At 38.5% G+C, this 22,910-nt stretch overlaps 1 pseudogene; it reads right to left on the bottom strand.

The window, feature by feature from the left end:
• Window positions 1-11,059: 11,059 nt before the first annotated feature.
• On the bottom strand, window positions 11,060-21,122 carry LOC127546500 (myosin-9-like; annotated as a pseudogene).
• Between the last annotated feature and the right edge of the window lie 1,788 nt (window positions 21,123-22,910).

Raw genomic sequence — 22,910 nt, 5'->3', positions numbered from 1 at the left:
GGTCTGGAAGCTAGCAGGAATCCAGGCAAGTTTGCTTCCACACTCTCAAAGAAACAAAATACTTAGGTTAGAAGCCACAGGGGTCTAAATGGGGTCTTGTTGCACATGTGTGAATCTCTGTAGGTGACCTAGAAGCTGGAACTGCATGAATTCAATCTCCACCTGTTAGTTTATTTGGAGATTATATTCAGATTAATGAGTTGAAACCCAACCATTTGCTTGTTTCTAGTGCTCATGTAAAACACTTACTTCTATAGAGTCCTCACATCTCTCAGTCTATCTGTCTGTCCCTCCCCCACTCTCTTATCTCACTCTCTCTCTCTTCTTTTGCTCTTTTTTCTCTCTCTGTCTCCTCTCTTTCCAACTCTCTGTCTCTATCTCTCTGTTTCTTTTTTCTTTCTTTTTTTCTGTCTCTCTCTGTCTCTCCCTGTCTCTGTCTCTCTGTCTCTGTCTCTCTCTCTGTCTCTCCCTGTCTCTGTCTCTCTGTCTCTGTCTCTCTCTCTGTCTCTCCCTGTCTCTGTCTCTCTCTCTCTCTCTCTCTCTCTCTCCCTCTGTCCTTCCACGTGTGTATACACACATATGTATATATAATTTCATTTAATTTTCTCTACAACTATGTGGGACAGATACAATGACTATTATTATGCCTTTTTACCAAAAAAGAAAATTGAGACAGAAGTTTAGGTGATTTGTCTGTGGCTAGGACAGCTAGGAAATATAAATTATGGAATCTGAACCCAAGCCTTTTTGACTCAGGCCTAGAATCCTAACGACACACTGCCTCTAGGAAAAACACTTGAATTTGAATCTTAGCTCTCAAACTTGTTAGCTCTGTAGACTACTTCTCTGGACTTTGCTTTCCTTATTTATAAACTGAGGGGATTAGACTGGGTGAGAGGTAATATCTCTAGGATCTCTTCTAGCCCTAAACTTATCAGTAAAACTTTCTCCTATTTTTATTTCTCATGGTTGTTGGGAGAAAAATGCTTTATAAAATTTTAGAAATATGAATTATTTTCATTCAATAAGCATTTATAAAGCACCCAGAATATATAAGCTACTGTGCTAGGTGACAAGGAACCTAAGACAAAAAGGAAATGCTCTCTGCCCTTAAGGAGCTTACTTTACAGTACTACTAACTAATTATTATTGTTATCCCTTGTGAAGTCACTGGACATCATTATAAATGGCATCTCAAATATTTTCTAGGTCTCTGAAAGTTAAGAAGACAAATACAAGGATATAAGGGAAATAAAAGCATAATAGCACAATTTCCTCTGTTCTTTATGAGGGTCTAATTCTTGACCCAAGAGGTTGTAATAACTTGCATTTCTAGAGAACTTTTTAAAAATTTCGCTTGATCTTCATAACATCCCTGTGAACTAGGCAGTACAGATATTGACCCCAAGTAGATGAGGAAACTGAGGTTCAGCAGTGACTTGAGACCGCACAGTTAGGAAAGGGCAGTTTAAGAACTGAAAGCCAGAGCCTCTGACTCCAAGTTCTTTCTGTAACATACTGTGCTGCCTCTCTGTCTGGACTTACACTGGTTTGCAACTCACGTCTACTTGAAATACACCAATCTGGTGCCGCGGAAAAGGACCCCGACTTTCATCTCTGATCTGCCATTTAGAGCAATATAGCTTTTGAGACGCAGGCACCTCTCTGGGTGTCCCATGGCAAGCAGTGGGGTGGGGCTAGGTGACCTCTGAGGTATTTGCCAGATGTTAACATTCCACAGCTCTTCCGTGATGAATGCTGCTCGGCTGTGTGCTTGGCCAGCTGTGCATGACAGAAACCCCCCTGTGAATCGCTTCTATTTGTGTTCGGGGCCATCTGCGGACAAAATCATGGAGTTTGAAAAGTTTGTCTTTGGTATTCCCACGTTCATCTCTTTAGTCATGCTTGTCTCCTCCCTTTCCCAGCCGTGGCGCTCCCTGCTCCTTTACGTGCTCATAGCCTCCTGTTATCTGACTTACAAGAACATGGAAAGATCTGATATCAGTCGTAGCAACCTGCTATGAGACCAATAAAATTACATTTGAATAGAGGAGACAACTTGTGCATGTCTTTATACATACATACATACATACATATATATATATATATACACATATGTACATATACAAACACATATATGTCAAAACTCTTGGGAATGAGTTGGGCTTCCCAAAGCTACCAGCCCCCCCCAGGATTTTAGGAGTATGCTCGATAGATTGGGAGGTTGTCCTTCCAGGATTATAGCTTCTGAGCCACCCCTCCCCCTAGCAGTGAACTTTCTGCCTTAATTATAAGTTAAGAATTATTTGGGCAATTAGGTGGTACATCTGGGGCTGGATGCAGCCTCAGACACTTACTAGCTGGGTGACCCCGGGCAAGTCACTGAACCCTTGTAACACTTGTAAAGTGAACTGGATAAAGAAATAGCAAACTATTCTAGTATTTTTGTCTAGAAAACCCCAGCTGGGGTCATAAAGAATTGGACACATCTAAAAATGACTGAACCACAACAAAAGACCTAAGTACCCTTTAGAAAGGAGTAGTTTAGTCAAGAACAGTTGGTATAAAACATCTTCCAGTTCAAGCAGCACTGAGGGAACCAGGAGCTCTCAAACTCAAAAAGCCACCTTCCAGGTTAGATTATTCATTTAAGAACTACTGCTCAGTCATTTACCATCAGGTAAAGAAGTACCAGCAGAAGAACTGAGGTCAGTCTGGGGTCCAGGCTCAGACTCGCCTAGGCAGTTACATATGTCTGTGGGTGGGAGAAGCCATTACTACTTTCCTTTCTCTCACATCATGAGGGAACTCTGAAAGAGTTCCATGTCACACCTGGAAGATGTGGAAGGAAGAAGAACAAATACAGCACATACATCAACAAAGATTACAACTGAGAAAAATCTCAGATTTGGCAACTAAAATATTGTTGGACTCTTTGGAAAGAGTAATTTAAGTTGAGAGATGAAGTTGAAAGTTGGACTGCAAAGGAGCAAGAGGGAAGAAAAGAATTGAAGACTGAGAATGTAGATAACTTTTTAAAAAGGACTGGGAAGAAAACTGTAAGTTGTTAGCTTGAGGGGATGATCAAGTATAGTAATGGCTTTTTAAGGTTGGAGGAGACTTGGACTTTCCTGAAGGCAGAAGGCAAAGAGGCAGTTGATAGGGAAAGATGGCGATTTGAAACAGTGCAGGAATGATTGAGGATGCAATCTGTTGGAGAAGACAGGAGGGGATAAGACTAAGTGCTCATGCAGCGCCCATGTAGTCTTAGCTTTGGCAAGGAGAAAGTCCAGTTTTTTGGTGAAGGACTAGAAGAAGTAGGAGAGAGCAGAAAATGATGTTAAGGAGTTTGGAGATGAAAAGAATGGGAGAAAAGGGAGTTCATTTTGAACTGTCTTAACTTTTTTTTTTCTCAGTAAAGTAAGAGGAAAGCCCCAGAGAAAGAAAGAGAAAGAGAGGAGGAAAGAAAAAGAGGAAGCGTGAAGGTTTAAAGAGGGAAGAAAAGATTTGGAATAACTTCTGTGGAAAGTGAGATAGGGAATCAATTAGGGAGAAATAAAAGATTTCCTTCCTGCAGTGATGAGCCACCCAAAATCGGATAACATAGGAATTTGTAATATACCCAGTCAGCATGATGATAGTGCTTCCTCCCATTTTGTTCAGTGGGTTGTAAGGAGTGGAGGAGGTGGATGGTGGGAATAATTTAGAACTGAAGTTTGGTAAGGAAGAATGGCAATAAAAGGGAACAAAGAACTCAAAAGCAGAGGACAATGTAGAATTGAAGTGAATAAGTACTGGATAGAGGCTGAAGAAGTAAGGAAGTGAAGTCAGAGCAAAGGTAATGGTCTGAGAAAATAGTAAGGGGTAGAAGAAATGATAGTCTTGATGAGATAGAGAAGGGGTGAAATATAGGGAGAGATGGAATGATGGGAGGGAATGGTCAGATATAGGGGGATGTCATTTTCTACTAACTAAAGGAATGAAACACTTGTAAGTAACAACATGAAAATGTGTATGACCATTTATATCTGTGGCTGGGGTTAAAGAGTAGGTTATGGGACTTAAGATGGTTAAGGAAATGAGAGTTTAGAGGGTTTGAGAAATTATATGTTATTATGGTAGTTTTCTGATACTTCCCCTGGCTATTAAACTCTCCTGGTAAAAGGATAGAGAAAGATGATGAATAAGTTCTGATTCCATCTCAAGCAACTAGGTGGCTCAATGGATGGAGTGCCTGGAATCATAAAGATATGAATTCAAAAGTAACCTCAGACCGTTTATTAATTATGTGACCTTGGGCAAGGCATTTTGCCTCTATACAATTTCCTCAACTGAAAAACAGGGTTAATAATAGCACGTGCCTCCCAGGATTGTTAAAAAGATTAAATAAGATATTATTTATAAAATATGTGGCATAGTGATTGAGTCAGAGTAGGTGCTTAATAAATGCTTGTTTTCTTTCTCTCTTTTTTTTTTCTTGTTAAAGGAGGGGCAGATGATCTTGGGATCAGCATACTACAGCAATGATTTAGGAAAACATTTTTAATTGAGTGAACTTTAAAAAAGGAAATGTAGCTAATGAAGGAGGCAATGAGTAGCAAGGAATATCCTACAGGGAAGGGAGGGATACCTATTATAAGAAGGGAGACAGTTTTCAATGAAGATTAACAGATGGAAAGAGTGGGAGAAAGAGATTCAGAATGAAGGATGAGTAGCATTGTTTGCTAAAGAATAGAAACTTTAAAAGGTACAGTGTTAGAGTTGAGTAGAGTTGATTTGGACATGGGTAGAAATAAGGGACATAAGGATAATGGGGATGAAAAAACATTAAGAATAGGGACAGAAAAAAATCAGCAGATAGGTAGGAAGAAAACTGGGAGAAAACAGTCTCACAAAAACCAGAGAAGAGAGGGTATTCAGAAAATGATTAACAGATTAAAAATAATTAAGATTAAGTAGAGGCCTACTTTTGGCAATGAGATCACTGATGACTGGAGAGAGCAGTTTCAGCTGAGTGATGAAATTAGAAGCCAGATTCCAGAGGCTAAGAATCAAGCCAGAGGAGAGAAAGTGAAAACATGGAGTAAAAATGATTTTCCCACCTCTACCAATGACAAATTCCCCTTTATCCATGTTACACTTCCCTTTCCCCAAGGGCTGGGGGTGAGGGGTGAGAGACTAGTCTGTACTCTGAGTCTATCACTTATCTATTTGAAGGTAGAGTCAAGAGTTACTATGTCTTTCAGAGTTAATTGTTATAATATTGTTATCATTGTACAAATTGTTCTGGTTCTGTACACTTCACTTTGAATAAGTTCGTACACATTTTGCCAGGTTTTTGTGAAACTATCCCCTTTATCATTTCTTACAACAGAACTATACTCTATCCTATTTGTACACTATAACTTGTTCAGCCTTTCTCCATTTGATGGGCATCTCCTTAGTTTCCAATTCTTTGTTACCTCTCCCCTTTTCCCCCTGCTCCCCCCGCCCAAACACAAACAAATCTACTATAAATATTTTTGTATGTATGGATCTTTTTCCTCTTTTTTAAATAGTCTCTTTTGGGTATAACTCTAATAGTGATGTCACTGGGTCAAAAGATATGCACAATTTAATAGTCTTTGGATCATAGATCAAATTGCTTTCCAGAATGGTTGAACCAGTTCATAGCTTCATCAGTAATATATTACAATACTTTAAAGAACCTATTTCCTCACAACCTCTCCAACATTTGTCATTCTCCTTTTTTGTCAGGCTAGTCAATCTGATGGTGTGAAGTGGTATCTAAAAATTGGTTTTGCTTCTGCAAATTTTATGTAACCAAAATTGTTTATTTCATCTCTTATTGAGTTTTTCTCTCTCTTTTTGGTCATGAACTCCATGGATTTGATAAGTAATTTCTTCCTTGCTTCTCTAATTTGCTTATGATACCATTTTAATGTTTAAGCCGTACCTTTTTGGAGGTAAGATATTTATCTATATTTAGTTTCTGCCAGATTTTTTTCCAGTTTTCTCAGTACTTTTGTTGAATAGTGAATTCTTGCCTAAAATTTATCCATTTAATTTAGATCACCATTTTTATTGGCATATTGGGATTGTAGGGTTTATCAGACACCTAGGTTATTGTGATGATTTCCTTCTGTGTACTGCATATCTAATCTTTCTATTTATTAACCTCTCCATTTCTTATCTAGCTCCTAATTATTTAACAGTTATGACAATAATATAGTATGAGATCAGATATTGTTAGGCAAAAGATTTTATTGTTCCGTTATTTGAGCTTATCAGACTCATTATGATCCCATTTGGAGTTTTCTTGTCAAAGGCACTGGAATAGCTTGCCATTTTCTTCTCCAGCTCATTTTATAGATGAGTAAACTGAGATAAGGTTAAATGACTTGCCCAGAGGCACATAGCCAGTCAGTGAGGAGATGAGATTCGAATTCAGAAAGACTCATCTTCCAGACTCCTGGCCCAGCACTCCATGTACTATGGTGCCACCAACACAGCTATTCCATGTTTTCTACTCTGTGTGTGTGTTTGAAACAAGAATAAGTGTTGTGTTTTGTCAAAAATTTTGCATCTATAGGAACAATTACATGATTTTTGTTATTAAAATGGTCAATTATGCTAATAGTTTTCTGAATATTGAATCAGTGCAGCATTCCTGGTAAAAATCTAATTTGGTTATAGCATATGACATATTCCTATAATCTCCTTGTTAGTATTTTACTTCAAATGTTTGCATTAATATTCATTAGGAAAATTGGTCCATAATTTTCTTTCTCTGTTTTGACTTTCTCTGGTTTTAGTATCAAGATCATTTTTGTGTCAAAGAAGGAATTTTGTAGGGCCCTTTCTTTCTCTATTTTTTTTTCAAACAGTTCATGTAATATAGTGGTACTTTGACACTCATTTACTTCAAAACTCGTTAGATTCACTATTCAATGTATTTTTATGAGAAAAAACGCTTCAGCAGCTGACATTTGTTCTGCACTTGTCACACATGATTGTTGTCTTGGTTGGGCAGTTGGGCTGTGACGTTGGCCAGGGTCCTGCCAGGCCCCTGCTGCCACTGCTCTCAGCCATGGGCAGCTCCTCCCCAACAAAAGCAGAGGTGCACAGGACTGTCAGGTTGGAGTTTACCATACAGAGATTGTATGTGCCTGTGGGCAGGTTGTGGGGCAGTTCCAGTACTAGAAAGGACAGAGTGAGTGATATGCTCAGCAGGAGGAGAAGCAGCAGGAGCAGGAGTAGTGATGGTGCTCTCTTATTTCTCCACAGTTGGAAGCCCATTTGCCCCTTTGGGGAATTGGTGGGGAAAGATTGGTTCGGTTAAAGACTGGAAATGTTTTCCTTATGGGAAAAATTTGTTCTGTACTCATTGTTTTTTGTCACTTGTCATGCCTTTTCGAACAAATTAACGATTAGTACTGAGGTACCACTGTATTGGAATTAATTGTTCCTTAAATATTTGATAGAATTAGCTTTTAAGTCCATTGAGTCCAGGACTTTTTTTCTTCAGGACTTCATTTATAGGTTGTTCTTATTTAAATATTTTACTTCTGTTAATCTAGATAAACTATATTTCCATAATCTGGATAAACCATATTTCTCATTTTGGTTATATTGTCAAATTTATTAGCATAGAGTTGGATGAAATAGCTCCTAATCATTGCCTTTATTTTTTCCATTAGTTGTGAATTCACATTTTTTATTTTAAATTATTTTAACTTGGTTTTACTCTTTCCTTTAAAAAATCAAATTAGCTTATAAGTGCATTTATTTTATTGTGTTTTTAAAATAGTTCCTAGTTTTATTTATTATTCATTCAATGGATTTTTATTTTCAATTCTCTTAACCTCTTCTTTGCTTTTCAGGATTTCTATTTTGTTGCTAAATTGGGAGTTTTAAATTAGCTGGCTTTCTAATTATTGTTGCTTTTTAAATTAAACATTCAGTTCATTGATCAGCTTTTTCTCTCTTTGTTGATGTGTTTAAATAGAGATGTAATTTTTCTTCTTGGTGCTGAGGTACCACTGTATTGTAAAAATGCCACATACAACTGAGAAAATTTGTGTACTCCTTTATATTCTCATTGAATATTCTCCACTAGTCTATCATATATAACCTTTCTAAAATTCTATTTACCTCCCTAACTTCTTTCTTTTTTTTTAAGGACTGGATTTACCCAGGTCTTAAAGGTATAAATTGATGTATGACCCCTATCCCCCATTAAAGTTTTATAGTTTATTTCCTCCTGTAACATGTAACTTTAAGAATTTGGATGCCATGCCATTTGTACTTCTATGTTCAGGACAGATATTATTTCATTATCTATAGTATCTTTTAGCAAAATACAGTTTCTCTTGTTTCTCTTTTAATTAGATCTATCTTTGCTTTTGCTTTTTCTGAGATCATGAGTATTCCCCCTGACTTTTTACTTCAGAGGAAGCATAATATATTTTGTCTAGTCTTTTATTTTAAATCTAAATGCACCTTTCTCTTTCAAATTTGTTTCTTATAAACAAATATTTTGGGATTCTTATTTCTAATCCATTCTTCTATGTTCTTCAATTTTGTAGATGAATTTGTCCTGTTTACATTTATACTTATGATTGCTAGCTGTGCATTTCCCTCTATTTTATTTCCTCCTTTCACCCCTATACCTAAAGAGTTTGTTTTGTTTTTGACCACTGTCTTCCTTAATTTATCCTTCCTTTAATTTACCTTCATCTTTCCCTTAACCCCTTTCCTTCCAACTTCTATTAGATTAGGTGAAATTAATTATCAATCAATTTTATTCTTCCCTTCTCTAATCAGTTCAAATGAAAGCCAAGTTTAAGTGTCACTCTCCCCATTGTAAAGACCTCTTTCTTGCATACCACATTCATGTGAGATAATTTCCCTCATTTCCAGTGCATTCTTGTTCCCCCATTCTTTCATTCTTCTTTTAAGATCATTCAAACATATTGGAATCATACCCAGGCCCTTTGTCTAATTAAACTTTTGTAAGACATTTGGTTATGTTACTATTCTAAGGAATTATATGTATCATTTCCCCATTTAGGAACATGAATAGCTTAATCTTCTTTAGATTTTAATGATTTCTTATTCATGTTTATCTTTTTATACTTCTCTTGAATCCTATGTGTGAATGTCATATTTTCTATCTAGTTCTAGTTCTGGTCTTTTTTTTTTAATCAGAAATATTTGGAACTCTTTTATTTCATTAAGCATCAATTTTCCCCTTGAATGATTATACTAATTTTTTCTGAGTAAGTTATTCGTGATTGTAATCCTAATTTTTTTCCCTCTGGAATATTATTATAGTATTATTATATCTCTATTATTTTATACTACTGGCTACTGAAACTTAAGTGATCTTGACACTTTGGTACTTGAGTTCTTTCTTCTTGGATTCTTATAGTACTTTTCCCTTAACCTGGAGATTCTGGATTTTGTCTATAATATTGCTGAGTTTTCATTCTGTAATTTCTTTCAGGTGGTGACCAATGGATTCTTTAATTTTCTACTTTGCTCTCTCATCCTAAGATATTTGGGCTGTTTTCTTTTATTGATTCTTGAAGTTTTATGTTGAGGCTACTTTTTTTGCTCATGACTCTGAAATAGCCCAATTATTCTTAAATTATCTCAATCTATTTTCTAGGTCAGTTGTTTTACCTATGAGATATTTCACTTTTTTTTTTTTGAGGCAATTGGGGTTAAGTGACTTGCCCGGGGTCACACAACTAGGAAGTGTTAAGTGTCTGAGGCCAAATTTGAACACAGTCCTCCTGACTTCAAGGCTGGTACTCTATCCACTGCATCACCTAGCTGCCCCCACTTTTTTTTTTCAATATTGTATGTGTTTCTCCCCACCCCCCTTTCTTGATGTCTCATGGAATCATTAGCTTATATTTGACTGGTTCTCATATTCAAAGAATTATTTTCTTCAATAAGGTTTTGTACCTCTTTTTAATTTTTTTAGAATTATTTTTTGTCTTTTTTTTGACAGTCTATACCACATGGTGTTCTTAATTGAGATGTTCTCAGTGGCTATAACATATACTAAGGTACTTTTCTCATATAAAAAATGAGCAGGGCTTTAATTTCTCTGTGACAGTCACTGGGACTTAAGAGCTTTTAGGCATAATGTAGCTTTATATATTTTATGGTCTGTGGAGGTGATTTTTTTTAAATTTAAAGTTGTTGTTGTTGTTGTTGTTGTTTTGCTTGCAGGTAGATAAGTCTAAGTAATGCTGCACATATCATATAGTCCAGTTTCTGAAAATGATTTGTGACCCCGAGTAGGGGATCACAAAATTATAATTTATTATTACTAAAACTTTGATTTGTATACCTATTTTATATGCTTATATACCCAGAGCCACATAAAAATTTCTTGGGCAAAAAAGGTTGCAAGTGGAAAAAGTTTAAGAAGCTCTGCCATAGAGTTAAGAACACAGCTAAGTCTAGCAATCAGTGTTTGGTGGAGAAAACAAAGACTGCTCCCCAGAATCCCAGTCCCATTGGGAAGGCAGTAATAAAGACTTTTCTTTTATTCTTCAGGGAGACACAAGATTGTGCAGATTAGGGATTTTTAAACTGGAATCAGTCAGGGATGCAGAATGGTGGGGGTGGGAGGGGATGGAAGTGGATTGCAGGGGCACAGATTGGGGATCTGGCCCTCTTTCCTCCATCTCCACTGCAGCCAGACCCTGTGAGAGACGTCCTTGAACCATTAAATGGATTTGATTCCCAGGAGTTACCACAAAAAGCCATGGGAAAGTTGTGGGCCACGTCTGTCTGACTTTGCAGGATCCTGTCAGACAGAAAGGGGATGGAGCACCCTAAGCAGATGAATTCCTTGCTGGGGATGGGCTGGGGGTAGGGTATAGGAGCATAATACTTGAACAAGGAAGGAACTGACGACTTGAGGCTGCTCCTAAGGGCTAAGCCTCCGATTTTTCCCTTTTGTTCTCTCTATCCTGACTACACCTTGGGCAGGCCAAGTCCAGGGTCTGGGGCTCCCGGGCCAGGCAAGGCTATAAGGTCACCCAATATGACTGCCCACAGCAAAGGAAGGGTGAGGTGGGGCAGAGGGATGGGGTGCCAGAACCAGTGGCTGGCTCCCTGATCCTGCTGGGTCAGGCCTTCCCAGGCCAGAGGCCCCAAGCCTCAGCTCTTTGGCTTGTGATCTGGGAGGGGGAGGAGAGTGGAGAGGAAGCCTGCACCAGTCCCAGGACGGGGAGGAGCAGGACAGGGCGTCACTGGCTGAAGGAGAAGAGAGGGAGAGGGACCTGCTGGGGGCCCAGGAGTTGGAACTTTTATTTAGTCCCTTTGGCATCCTGGTATCCACCTTGCAGTCCACGTCCTCATCCGAGCACTCCCCTGGGCCTTTTTGGGACAGCCAGCAGGGCAGGACAAAGGGCCTGTCCCCACGCCTGACCTTGTTCTCGAGGAAGCTGACTACCCGGTTCACGGCACCAACCTTCTCCGTGGCACCCCCAGCCCCACTGAAGCTTCCTGCAGGACACATTGCCACTGAGCCTCCTCCTCTGCCTCCTCCAGCTGCTTCAGACTCTCAGTCCCCTTGTTGGCCTGGTTCTTGTACCACTTGGCAATGTGTTGCTCACTTCTACCTGCAGAATCGTGTCCTAGCTTCTTCTCAGCCCAGCGCATCTGCCTGAGGGCCTCCCGGAGCTCCTTGTCTCCTTGTCCAGTTGCTCCTTGGCCTCCGAGTGTTGAGGGACGCCTTGTTCTTGGACTTGACCATGCTCACCATCTCCTCTAGCTTCACCTTGAGCTCCTTGTTCTGATACTGCAGGTGCTGGTGAGCGTTTTCACTCTTCTGCTCCTGGCTATGCTCCACATTCAGGTCAGTATTGATCTGGTGATTCTGGAGGCTGGCTCTCTTGAGCCAGTCATTGACCAGTTCTGTGTGCTCTGCTCCTCCTCCAGCTGAGCGAGCCAGGCCTCCAGGCACCACTTCTCCACCAGAGCCAGGGCTCCTTTGCCATTCCTACTGGTGGTCTCCTTCTTTATGGGCCTGGTGATTGGTGGGCTTTGCAGCTGCTGATTCCTCCCGAAGCTGAATCATCTCCGCCTCCATACTTTTGAGCTTTTTCTCATTCTTCTTGGACTGGTCGAGGATCACCTCTTGGGAGATCCTAGTGTCCCTAGCTCCTGCATGCACTCTTTATCTGGGCCTGCAGTTTACACAGCTGCTTAAAGGCTCGTCCTTGCTCTTGATGGCTGAGTCAATATTGCCCTCCAAGGCCTTCAGGTCCATCTCTAGCTTTTCCCTGGCAGGCATCCAAAATAGCATCCTTTCTTCTGGTCCCCCAACTCAGCCTCTATCTCCCAGACTTGTGGGATCAGCTGCTTCTTTTCCTCACTCTGTTCATTGTGGCTCTGGAAATCCTGAGTCTTGAACACTTGCAGATTTGCTTTGAGCCACAGTGTAGCATCCTCAATGGTCTGGAACTCATCTTCCAGATGCTTCAGCTGGGCATTCATTTCTTCATCACCTACTGCTCTAGGGCTCACTTTGACTTCTCCAGCTCATGGACACCTTTGCTGACACAGTCCTTGGAGCTCATCAGGTCTTTCACAGAGATGCTGGTAGAGGAGTTCCAGCTTGATGACTTCCTCCAGGGTTCCAGCAAGAGATAAGGCCTTCATCTCCTTCTCTTGTACCTCAACTTCAGCTCAGTTGTATTCCTTGATATACTTGCTTAAGATAGTCTTCTCCTCTGTTAGGAGCTGGTCAGACCAGCTCCTCAGGTTGGAGATGATCCACCTTGATGAGATAGTTGTCCAGCTCAAATTCCAGTCACATCTTCATCTTCTCCAGCTTGTTGTAAATTGCAGCTTTTTCTTCATACCCCTGGTCCTATAACCTCCTCTAGGCTTCCTCCATTAACTCCAACAGCTCACACCATTGACCATCTTTTTCTTCATATCAACTATCTGGACATTGAGGTGACAATGTGCTTTCCCAGGATCCTCTTGGCTTCTTCCTCCTTCTCTAGCTGCTGCTTTAGGGTGATTTTTTCACCCTCTTCCTGCTTCAATTTCAGATGTTCAGGTTCAGCTTCTGACAAGTCTCCTCCGGCAGAAGCTCCTGTGTATTTTGAAGCTGAGACTCCAAAGCAGAGTAGTCTCTGGACAGTTTATTGGACTTTCTGTCTAATGGACTTAGGAGGCCTGTGATCTTGTCCAGCTCATCCTGTGCCTTGGTCACCTTGCTGATCAGCTCCTTCTGCACCTGCTTAACCTCAGTGAGCTTCATCTGCAGCTCCTAAAGCTGGGTCTCCCTCCTTCTTCTCTCTGCACAAGTATTCTTCCAGGTCTGTGATCATGGCCATATGCTCATGCCTTCAGCTAGGCCAGACTCTTGGACTTACCCTCTTCTTCCATGAAGTTAGTGGTGAACTCTAATATTTTATCCTCCAGAAATTTCTTCTCCTTGGTGAATCTGCATTTCTGGTCATCCAGAATGATCTGATCTTTTTTGCTTCTTCAACTTAGTCTCTTGTTCACCTCCAACTACAGCTTCTACCTCTTCTTGTATCTTTCTTTCTTTTCCTACTGATCTTTTAAAAGTCTCTTTCTTTAAATCTACTAGGAATTATTATTGGTCTTATTATATCCAATCTTCGTTTTTCTTTGAGCCTTTGTTTATAGATACTTTCAAGTCATTGTTTTCTGTGTCTGTTTTGATCACTTCCCTTACCTTTAGCAGTTATTTATTGTTGGGGTTTTTTCCCCCTCATTCTCTTAGACTACTTCTTGAATTTGGCTTTTATGTTAGTGATAGATTTAATCCTTTGAGGGAGAATATCTGGCCTAAGCTTCTGTCCTTCTGCTGGTTTCACAGGTCCAACTGGAAGCTTGCAAGTTTTCAGTGTTCTCATAGTAATATGAGTAGTGTGAATTATGGTAAGGTCTATTCATTGCCTTCTTGGTCTGAGTTTTGTAAATTATTGTCCCAGGTTTGAATTTGTTGCCTTATGTATTGTTGAGTTTCAGTAGACTGCTGATGGATTTTGTCACTGTTAGCTCTTGGGAAGCTCTGCAGGTTCAGAATGACTGAATCAGTGTTTGGTGCTTTGGTCTAGAACTCTTATCCTGGTTATTCTACTGTACACTTACATGCTAAGCTATAGTTAAAACCAAATCATTGCTTTACTCCTGGGTTTAGGGCCATACAATTACATTTCACAAACTTTTTCCTTGTTCAATATGTATCTAAGGCTATGCTGAATCTATGACTCAGACCTGAGGAATGGGTGACAGAGTTGCCAGATGGTAGCTGTTCCTGTACCCAGAGTTAGTTCAAAGATCCCCAAAGATCTCTTTCTGCCCCATGTTTCCTTTTTTGGTGCTCTGTCTTCTTTCCATTCCTGGATACTGGAATGATCTCGTTGCTGTGAAAACTGTTTTCTTATCCAGCCCAACCAACTTTCTACTATCTGTGGCTCTCTCTTTGTATCTCCCTAACCTGCCCTGGGCTAGAAAATGATTTTTTCATGGTTTTCTTGGTCACAATTCAGAATGGAATGTTTTTTAGGTTGTTATGGAGGAGATATACTGGGTAAACAAGACAAAAAAAATCTTCCTCTTATTCCACCACTACTTCCACAAATAAGTTTTTTCAAGATAGTTGAGACATAGGATACTTGGTGTGGATAGTAAATATTTGGAAACAAACTTGCTTGAGTTTGTAGGCAGCATGGAAGAAGCCAGTAGAGACAGAAACTGAAAATTTGTGAGAGAATGTGAATGAGTAGAGGTAATCTGTTAAAAAAAATGGGAGAGGATAGGATCAAGTTTATATGTAGAGAGGTAAGGGGAAAAAAGGGCATTCTTTTTTATCAAAGATTCAAGGACAAAATAGTGGATAAAGTCATAGGTTAAAAGGCAAGGAAGAGAGGAGAGGGAGTTCTTAGTAGATGGTCTCTTTTTCCTCAGTAAATTATAGAGGGACCAATAGCCTGAAAGGATGGAATGGAAGGAGTTCTGGGAAAAGGGAAGGTTAGGAATTGCTTCTAGTAGTGAATGGGATACAATATGAATTTGAAAGAATTTTAAAAAAATCTTTATTGAAGTGAGGGCCATCCAGTCCAGACTGGATAACAAATTAAGTTTTACAGCTTCCTTCAGTAAACTAACTTCAGAAGATGTGAGTCAAGAATAAAAAAGGAGGGTGGGGTTTGGAAAGAGAGAGCAATGATGGTTCAAACAAGGTCATCAAGAAATTAACTGTTTTTACTAAGGGGTCAAGATGAGAAGGGAGGAGAGAAAAGTGACATCATGAAAAAGAACTGAGTGGTAGATGATTGCAGATCACAGTAAGGATAAAGAATTGGTATAGGATAAGGCACAGGAGGAAAACAAATAATACAGTATTTTGATTAGATAATAGAAGTAAAGAGTTCTTGATTATAGAAGGCTAATATATGTGTATGATGGTAAGATCAAGAGAGTGACCAGTTTTATGCATAGTAAAGGAATGGAAGGATAATATTTGGAAATTCAGTAGACTGAGAAACTGGAAAATTAAAGTAGTTGAGGGAACCTATGTTGGAGTCTCATAGCAGGAGGGCAGAAATTGGGGTAGAGTGGGAAGACTGTGTGCCCTGGGCATTGGACTTGTTGATAGAGGAAGGAGAATGTCTTAGTGGATAAACTGCTATCAGGATCTAGTTTGGGTGACAAATATGAAACTGGCAAATATCAAAGAGAGCTTTCTAAGTCATGGCAGTCAAGGAAGGGCCTAAGAATAATAAGCATTTCAACACTACTTCCCCAGAATCTGTGAGTTGTGGGGGTATGAGAAAAGATGTAATGAAAACTGGAAAGGATGGTCAAGGCGATAATGTCATCTGGGTAGAGCCAGGTTTCAGTGATGGAAGGGAAAAAATAAGCACTTATTATACATCACCTACTATCTACCAGTTACTATGCTAAACACTATAATTATCTCTCATTTTAGCCTTGCAACAACCCTGTGACATTGATGCTATTATTATCTCCATTTTGTAGTTGAGGAAACTGATCCAGAGATGACTCGCCTAGGATCACACAGCTAAAAAAGTATGAGGCTAAATTTGAATTCAAGTCTTCCCAGTTTCAGAGCCAGCACTTTATCCATTGGGTCAACAGCTGCCTCTAAACTCTAGTGAATTTAAGAAGATGGTAAAATCAAGAAGAAAAGGCTAAAAATGAAGGAAGTTGTTGATTATAGAACAGAAGCTCTAGATCAGAGTGGAAGGGGCAAACATAGTTGGTGGTCTGCTGGGCAGAGATTCTTTGTTATTGATGTAGGGGCTCAGCAGGAAAGCATAATGTTCAAAACAAGGGGTGAATGCAAAATATGGGGTATTTCTATAGAGGAGGGAGCAGAGCTTTAGCCACATGTTTAATCATTTTTACATTGATGTAAATGATGTAAAGATATTGGCCAGACCCACTTTCAGACTCTGACCAGTTGTATCTGCGTTTGAAGGAGTCGGGCAGGTACAGAAACAAGATCCCAAGGCTTAGTATGCTGTCTCTGACTTTTTCTCTACCCTGTCATCCTACGCGGCATAGAAGAAGAGAAATCATTAGTCTACCGAGATGCTTGGCAATTATTAGACAAATAACTACTGCCTGTTTTATAGCCTAGCTTTCAGGGATTGAAACTGGGAAATATGTGGAATAATTATTTTAAAAGAGGTCTCTATCAAGCCCTAGACCAGAAAGAGGAGCCCAAAGACAAGATTAAACATAAAGGATTAAATGTTAGCTGGGAGGACCCTGTAAAAAGGGTCTAAAGACCTTTGCTCTAAAGAGTGTGGTACTTGGGTTGAGAATATTTTGTAAAGGAAATGAAAGGCCTGAGGAAACAGAAACTATCTGCTGATTCTAGTGGCAAGGGTTCTTGGACCTTGTTTAACAGAATTAGAGAAAAAAAAAAAAGGAGAAAAATGCCTGCTATAGGCTCTAAAGGAGCCCAGTAGCACCTGCTCTATCCTGGGGAGGCAGACATGTGACTTTCATAGTAGCATCCCAAAGGCTAGTGTCCTGCAGAGGCCAGTGGAGCAGAGTGGACCTTATAAAAATCAATGTCAGGAGCAGGAAGATTACAATGTCATCCTCACCACAGCACCTTATAGCATGAGGCATGAGTTAAGGCTCTGCACGGTTTAGGGTTCCTTGTGTTCCATATGTACACCTCTGCAGATATGTATCCAGGCCACTCGAGTTCCCAGCATCTCTCCATGTGTGTTCCTTATGCATATTTGCTCTTTACCTAATGCTCCGTAAATGCTTTTGTGGAGAACTGCACTCTAGGGTCATGGGGGAAATGTTTTGTTGTTGCTTTTTGTTATGCTGTTGAATTGTGGCTTTTCCTCCTGCTGGCTACTCAAGATACACACAATAGTGAGGGCTTATAAAAACTACACTAAATTGGTATGTGTTAGAGGTGGGAACCGAACCCAAGTTTTTTTGCTACGAGACAGGTTCTCTATCCATTTATGTAATTCATGCCATTTAGGTTGCCACACCCTACTTAATACTAAAATAATTCTCTAGTTGGTGCTGTGAAAAAAAGGATCATTTCCTTGAATGCTGACATTGATATGCACATCTCACTTCATTACAAGACCACCCAGATAATAGACTATAAGAAAATGATAAATCTTATATGTATCAAGGCACACACCAAAATTTATTCCTGGGCAGTGATTTGATTCTGCAGTTACAGGTGAGAACCACCAGATGGCTTAAGTAAACGAATACATCACAAATGTAAATTCATGCAGAAAATCTGAAATGGAGGTGGGGAAGAAAGGAATTAGGAATAAAAATGCTCTACCCAAACAGACCAATGAATTCTAAGATAGAACTATCGCTGACACAAGCACAGACCAAAAGATGTCTTAAAATTGCACGATATTCTTCCAAGTACAAATGATAGAAATCTGACCATTAAAAAGAAAATCCTGAACTGAATGGAACCGGTCAGTACTGTGTCTGCTTGTTTCTTAAAGTGCTTCATTTGTTTAAGCCACTGTAGATAAAAGTTCCAAATAAAGCCTCTAATAGTCTGTTGATCATATATAACATACTAATGGTGACTAATATTAGTATCACCAACTAGATGACTACCCTCTAAAAATTTATGAGATTGTGTACAGAAAGTTTTTATTTTCATATATGTGAACAGACCATGACTTTTTGAAGCCAGACAGGAGTTGGTAATAACATTAATGACAGTATACTTTAGGCATTTTATCTGTAGGCAGAGCAGGCAAAATTAGATGAATAAATTTTTTAAAAATTGAAGATAATTTAAACTTAAGATATAGTAATGTTCTGAGCCATGATCATGAAATGGAGATTAAGTCTTCTGATTACATAGTACTTGACATAACATATTCAGATAAAACAACCTACTTACAAAACTTTCCTTAAAAAGGTCATGGACTCTTTCTACCTCTTTTGGTTGGGGAACACAGGACAGACTATTATCTATTACCATGCTAAAGAAAGGGGAAAAAAGTCTATTGATATCAGTCTCTTTCAATAGGCCTTTCATAAAACCAACTACAATATGTTTTAAGACTATAGAGGGATAAAACATTTATAGATCAGAGATTTATAGGTGGAAGGGGCTTTAAAAAGTATGTGTATGTTTCCCTCATTTTACAAAAAAGAAAACAGAGTAAGTAGCAGAAATGGGATTTGAATCTAAGTTCAATAACTGGATGTAGATTTAAAGAAAGTTATTCAAGTGGATTGATGGAAGGCCCTGATGCACATCCTTTAACAGAGTTTACCAAAACATTAATTTGCCTTTTATAGCCATAATTTCTTTTAAAAGTTTAGACTTCTATTTTCATATGAACTATTCATGAATAGGAAACTGTCTTTTCCTGCTCAGGCTATGAATAAACAGAAAGATGAAAATAGTTGTTGCTATTTAATTGTTTCAGTAGTGAGTGTCCCATTCTCTGTGGTCCCAGTTCTTTGTTTTTTTTGGCAAAGATACTGATGTAGTTTGCCATTTCCTTCTCCAGCTCATTTAAAAAAAAAAAAAAAAACAGATTAGGAACTAAGGCAAACAGAATTATTTGTCTTGCCCAACATTAACCAGCTAGTAAGTGTCTGAGGCCACATTTGAGTTCAGGTCCTCTTGACTTCAAAGGTTCTCTTGACTCTCTGCACCACACTTATTAGCTACCTGAAAATAGTAGCATAACCTAATTTTTTGAAATATAGCAATTTGACTTGATTGAAATAGGCTATTTAATCTTTATTAAAACAAAACTCAAAACTCTTCAAGATACCATTTTATACCCATTAAGTTGGCAATGTTTAAAAAAAAATCCAAAGCTGGTGGGGCTGTAGAGAAATAAGTACACTATTACATAATTGGTTATAATTGCAAATTGGTACAATCTTTTTAGGAAACAATATGGAGAGAGAGAGAGGGAGGGAGAGGGAGAAAGAGAAGGAGAGGTGAAGCTAGGTGGCAAAGTGGATAGAGAACCAGCCCTGAAGTCAGGAGGACCTGAATTCAAATTCGGCCTCAGATATGTAACACTTCCTAGTTGTGTAACCTTGGGCAAGTCATTTAATTCCAATCTCAGCCAAAAAGAGAGAGAGAGAGAGACAGAGAGAGAAAGAGGGAGAGAGAGAGAGAGAGAGAGAGAGAGAGAGAGAGAGAGAGAGAGAGAGCTATAGAATTACACATATCTTTTGACCCCAGTGATTCCATTGCTATGGCTAAATCCTGAGGAAGTTATTCAAAGGGAAAAAAACTTTTTCAAAAATATATACTGTAATTTTTAGTAGAAAAAAATTGAACAAATTCATATTCAATAATTGCAGAATGGTTAAAAATGGTACAATCTTATGAAAAATTACTAAGTCATAAAAATCAAATATGAAGATTAAAAATAGAAAATTATTTTAAACTCATGAATATAAAATTTAGGTGTTAAAAATCAAAAAATCAAATCAACTGAGGTTTTTAATTTGTGCATCTATTTTCCTTTTGATTTAACATTGATTGCCACACACAGGTTGACTTTCAGACAGTTCAGCTCCTGGTTCAATATCTAATTGGGGATGGATGGGTGTGAGCAGGGGAGACTATGGGGTTGTAGGCAATAGGTAGAAGGTAGGTAAGGAAATTCCTATTCTAGATTTCCTTTACCTCCCAACTTACTGGACTTAGATGTTTTTCCAGGAAGATGTCAGGCACAACTGTTCTTATAATAGCTAACATTTATTTAGAGCCTACTATATATGGGGTACTATGCTAAGCACTTTACAATTATTATTTCATTTGTTCCTTAAAACAAATCTCATGGGGCTTTTATTTCACCCATGGGGAAACTGAGGCAACAGAAGTGATTTGCCCATGATCACATAGCCACTATCTATATCTATATCTGAGGTTGGATTTTGAATGCAACTTCTCCTGACTAAAGGCTAGGCATGATATCCATTGTGACCTGTGATCTAAACAACTATCCTCTTTGGAATGGGATTCTTTTTAGCTCTTGTTTAGTAGCCATGTGATCTCAGACAAATCAATTAACATACCTTAGCTTCATTTACAAATCCATGTGCCCAGCCTACCTCACAGAATTGCTGTGAGGACTAAAGCATCAGCAGTATTTTTAAAACTTCTTGGAAAAGAACCAGAATATGCCTTTTCCAGTTAAATCTTGAAACTTGAACTAAGGTATAAAAGAAGCCAGAAGGCAGAGAAGAAATGGGAAGTGCTCTAGACATGGGGTCAGTAAAAAGTCAATAATACCAAATCAGTGTGTGGAGGGGAATAAAGGTAAAAAGGAGCCAGATAACAAGTCACTTTAAAAGCCAAAAAGAGAATTTTATATTTACTCCCCGAGTTGATAGGGAGACAACTGTAGTGACCTGGTCTGGAGTTGACAAAAATTGATTTGGCAACAACGTTGGATGCATTAGGAAGGAGAGAGACTCAGTGTGGAGATGACAAGTGGGAGGCTATTGTAATAATCCAGACAGGAGGTGAGAAAGGCTTGGCCAAAGGAGGTAGCTACTTGAACAGGAGAAGACTCAAGGGACATCGTGTCAAGGGACAGAAGGAACTGGATTGTGAGGGGAAAAGGCTAACACCAAGACTAAGTCTCGTTGACTGAAAGATTTCAATAGAAATAGGGAAATTTTGGAAGATGATGATTTTTGGGGAAAAGAAATTGAGTTTAGTTGTATACATGCTGAATTCCAGATACTCTCAAAACATCCGTTTGGAAATATCTAGCAAGCAGTTGGAGATGTTGAGCAAACTTCAGAAGAAAGGCTGGGACTGGATAGAAGTAACTGATACGAGAGTTGTCCATCACCAGCTCACTCAAAACTAAAAAAAGAAATCCTAAAGAAGTTCCGAGTATCAGGGAAATGAATGTGAACCACTACATAGAATTCCCAATCTCTCTATTTTTGTCCACCTGCATTTTTTATTTCCCTCACAGGTTAATTGTACGCTATTTCAAAGTCCGATTCTTCTTGTGAAGCAAAATAACTGTATAGACATGAATACATATATTGTATTTAACATATACTTTAACATATTTAACATGTATGGGTCTACTTGCCATCTAGGGAAGGTCTGGGGGGAAGGAGGGGAAAAATTGGAACAAAAGATTTTGCAATTGTCAATGCTGAAAAATTACCCATGCATATATCTGGTAAATAAAAAGCTATAATAAATTTTTTTTAAAAGATAAAAATAAGAACAGTATGAATTGCCTTCTGACTGAAAATCCGTATGACCTTGGGACACTTCCCTTCTCTGGGACTCAGAGTACTTATTTTTAAACAGTGGGCCTCATTAAGTGATTCTGAAGATTCCTACCAACTGTTCATACTAGGAGTGAGGAGGGGGAGAAGAAATCCAACCTTTGCTGAGATATTGAGATGTCTGCCTCATGTGGTCAGTTCACTGATATTATACTTCTGTTATTACCCCATATAGTCAGTTCTGAGACATGATTATTTCGTATTAACTATCTCTGTACTTGAAAGATCTTGTGAGATATATATAAATTTTACAATTACAAGCCATTAGTGACTATTCAAGCTCTATAACTTATGATTTCTTTTCTTTTTTTTAAGAATTTGAGCTAAGGTTTCCTAATTAAAATTTCTTTAATGTCATTTAATCAACTGTCAAAAAAACACAAAAAACAAATCACAAAATGATGCATTGAACATGATGACCTATGATACATCACAAATGAATAAAATGAAAGCTTTTTAAAAAATCTGCTTGTCTGTATAATTGCCTCAATCCTTCACTTGCCTGATGAAGATTTGGCTAACCCAGGTCTTTAAGAACCAGGTCTTTCAAGGTGGGGGGGAAGGGGAATAAATGGATAAGGAGTAGAGAGAGGATTGGAACTAGGACTTTGAAACTGACCTTATTAATTAGGTTGTGGAAAAAAACACTACTAACTACTAACCCATGAGATTTTTTTTTGGTCTGAAAGAACACTAGGGGTGAAAATAACAAGTTAGTCAACCATTTTTTGCTGAACCATAGTTATTTGTTCTAGAACACTTGTGGGGCTATTCTACTGGAACCTATCATATTCCAGACTACATTAAAGATAGTAGCTGCAGGTTAGCCCAAGACCTTTTAATTTCTTTTTGACAATAAATATTAACATAGACCAATACTTCTTAAAACTATGGATCATGATCCTGTAACTGAATGCATAATCATAAAAAATATGGTAACAGTAAAAGGTATGTAATATTCCACCAAAGATTTAATTATTTATGTAAAGGTAAACAAGCATATCCATCTCATTAGTATGCAAATTTTCTTTCATTTTTAATAAATGGTAAGATTA

This window comes from Antechinus flavipes, chromosome 2, assembly GCF_016432865.1.
Source record: "Antechinus flavipes isolate AdamAnt ecotype Samford, QLD, Australia chromosome 2, AdamAnt_v2, whole genome shotgun sequence".
NCBI classification, from domain to species: Eukaryota; Metazoa; Chordata; class Mammalia; order Dasyuromorphia; family Dasyuridae; genus Antechinus; species Antechinus flavipes.
The sequence above is the reverse complement of the archived record's forward strand: the minus strand, read 5'-3'. Positions and strand labels throughout refer to the sequence as shown.